This window comes from Rosa rugosa, chromosome 7 (genome assembly GCF_958449725.1).
Source record: "Rosa rugosa chromosome 7, drRosRugo1.1, whole genome shotgun sequence".
Classification (NCBI taxonomy): domain Eukaryota; kingdom Viridiplantae; phylum Streptophyta; class Magnoliopsida; order Rosales; family Rosaceae; genus Rosa; species Rosa rugosa.
Window position 1 is genome coordinate 27,833,296 of NC_084826.1, and position 3,691 is coordinate 27,836,986.

Consider the following 3,691-nt stretch of genomic DNA (forward strand, 5'->3'; position numbering starts at 1 on the left):
TGATGAAGCGCCACATGAAGATGGCCCTCCAGTTTGAGTACATGAATGAGGATAACGCTAACAACCTTTGGGTTGCGCCTAGTGAACGTTTTAGTAACATTCACAACTTTCCGAACATGGAAGCACGATGGAATAATATCTGCTTCACTAAAACTTTGAAAGAGTTATGAAATATTGTTCGGAGGCTCTTTGCATCATATTATTTATGCATGATTGTGGAAAACACAAAAGAACAAATTGATTGAGAAAACCATAACATGACCGTAGGAGTCATGACGTTGAGGGTATAGGGTTGGACACCATGGCGCCACTTTTGGCCATGATTGCACTATTCCAACGCCATTGGTCCTAGGGACCATATGTATTGTGTCAATACACCTCAATCAAGAGAGCATCATCTTCATGGTATTTTATGGAGTACCTGATCAATGGTAATCAAGATATCGAGCTATAAAAGACTTTAAATCTGGCGATGAAGATAGAATGCCGCAGATTTTTATTTAGAATAGTATTTTAATTTCCAAGAATTATGTAATGGCAATATGCCTTAGTCAATAAATGACATTTTGTATTAATTCTATCTTATGTGGCGCATCGAATTAAGTATGATGTCTAGGAAAGTAATTGAGATTAGTGGTACTTAAGAGAGCCTCGCTCCACCGACATCCCTCTACTTCCCTGATCATATTTGATTAGAGTTACCAAACGGATAGAGTGACTACGATTTGTCTATGATTTGATTTTTATATTGGATTAGATTTTGGTCACGAAACTTTGCTGTAATCATTGGCTATTATTAATAAAGTGTCGATTTATTTTATCTCATGTCTTGGACATATTTTTCGACTTTATTACTTCAAAAATATAAGAGCCAATGGTTTTCATGTGGAAACACATTGTGAGAATGGACAACAGTTCCTTTGCATCACCTCTAATGACTATGGACATAAACGAGTATTAGAGAAACTTATGTGTCGCTCTAGTGGGTTGTATGCAACCACTATTCGAGTCATTGAATCTAATCATGTTATGAGAGATAATTTATGGGATTCTGACACATATAGGCTTTGGCATGACCGTTTGGGACACCCAGGTTGTGACATGATGATCCGTATATTAAAGACTTCACACGGACATCCCTTTTTCAGAGCGAAAAGAAGTAAAAATCGGATTTTGGAATCCGAAAGAGCCCCTGCGCCTCACGGCGTCGTTCACCCCCAAAACCGGCCATCCTTGGCCGGCGTCGCCGTCCCCCTGCGGCCTCAGGGTGGCATTGACGCCACCTATGCTCTTTCCCATCCAAAATTTACTTCTAAAGTCACTTGTGACTTCGTGGCTCAACCAAAATCCTCATTGGTTGTTTCTAAAGCCCATTATTCGTTCTACAAAGCCTGCTCTTTAGCCAAATTAGGATCGAGACCATCCTATGCAAAGGACACCAAGAAAATATACCATTCTTACAAAGAATCCAAGGTGATATTTGTGGACCTATTCAACCAACTTGCGGACCGTATAGACATGTTATGGTGTTGGTTGATATGCAAACACGCTAGTCACATGTTGTGCCATTGTCCACTCGTAATGCTGGAGCGTTTACATCTAAAATTTTCAATGACTATTGCATATCATTGGGTATTGATATCAAGTATCATATTCCCATGTACACACCCAATTGGTCTCGCGGAAAAACCACCATTAAAAAGACTACGATGGTAGCCCGGACTTTGGTAATGCGCACCAATATTTCCTCTTGGGTTATGCAATATCGCATGCAGCTATGCTAATTCGTCTACGACTCATAGCAGCCACTCAACGTTTATTTGCGTTACAGCTAGTGACTGGGTTTGAGTCTAAATATCTCGTACTTATGCATATTTGAGTGTGCGGTTTATGTGCCAATTACGCCGCCATAGCGCATCAACATGAGTCATTGCAAGGAATGCATATATATTTGTGTTGGACATAAGTCTCCAACCATAAAGTCCGCTATGTAACACCCTTGACAGGCGATCTCTTTTTCGCTGGATTTGCGAATTGTCACTTTGATGAGACAGTCTTCCCGTCGTTAGGGGGAGATTAGAACGTCTATGTTCAACAGGAACGACAGGAATTGTCGTGGTCTGTCCCCACTATGTCTCATCTTGATCCCCTAAAAGTGACGAGATCACATATACCTGCTGCAAACATGCCTGCAAGGATAGATGTCCACTCAAGAGGACATGGTGCCACCCAGAAGAGATGGGCACGACACCACCATCATGGATGGTGGTATAGTGACGCCACAATATGGTATAGTGGCGTCATAGGCCATGGGTTCCGCTAAAGAGCATAGGAGACTCATAGGTTCGATGGATTCTCGCCCTAGGAAGAGAGCGAGTTGGCACAACTTGATCCATTGATCATTGATACTCAAAATCCGTCTCATGAGAATATTTTGGATTGTGGTTATGTCCAAGAGACATCGTTGGGGGACGCCTCAATGTTAGAACCAACTCCTGAGAATATAGAGATCTCTACAAACTACACTAGTGTACATAAGGACGTGGAATTATTGAGACCAATGACATCGAACCTTACTCCGTTGAAAGGAATGCTAACGTAGAGCAGATTGGCCTAAATGGAAAGATGCGATCCAGGTTGAATTTGATTCACTAATGAAGAGGAAGGTTTTCGGGCTTGAGATGCCAACACCTCCTAACATAAAACCTGTTGACATTAATAGGTCTCCGTTAGATAGCGTGATGAGAAAAAGATATGATAATCTCACCTTATGACCCAAAGTTTCTCACAAAATGCTCTGGAATCGACTACGAGAAGACATATTCTCTCGTAATGGATGTCATTGCACTCCACTACCTTGTCAGTTTGGTAGTTTCTGAATAACTGAACATGCAGCTTACGAATGTGGTCACTACATATCTCTATGGGGATCTAGATACGGAATATAATGAAGGTTCTTGTGAACTTCATTTTCCCAAGTCAAGTGGCTCTAGACCACGGAGCGCGTTTGCAACGAGGTTGAAACGCTCACTAAAGTGACTACTTGATTGGAAAGGGATATGATGAACTATGCCCCTGCGTTTTCACTAAATCCACCTTCGAGAAACATGTGAAGAGCATCGGATTGAGAAAGTTATCCGAACTCTCATGATTGTAGCAATCAAGGGGAGATATCGACATCAGGGGGAGTTATGATGTCTACATGTTCAATCTCGAAGAGTGAAGGACGTGTTGTGCTCTTTTTGTCCTTCGACCAGGATTATTTTTGTCCCACAGGGTTTTTGTTACCTGACAAGGTTTTTAACGAGGCAACGGATGAAGCGTCACCACCAAGTTTGAGTGGCACAAGGGGGAGTGTTGAAGGAAAATCAACATAGTGTGCCTTATTAAACTAGGAGTAGTAATAGGAGAGAAGGTTCTAGATTTCCTAATCCTAGTTAGATTAGTATTCCTTGTAACATTAGAATATGTACTTTGTAATCCCTATATATAGGGCTCCTATTCTCAATAATAATACACAATTCTCTCATCAATCTCTCTCAATTCTATTATCCTTAAACAGACAATAGATATTAGCATTACTCACCTGAACATACCCAAAATAACAAGTACAACCGCGTTTTTTTTTTCTCTTTGACCTAGCCGCACGCTAGGGTTTACTCTCAATCTTTGGGAGATTAATCTTCCGTCC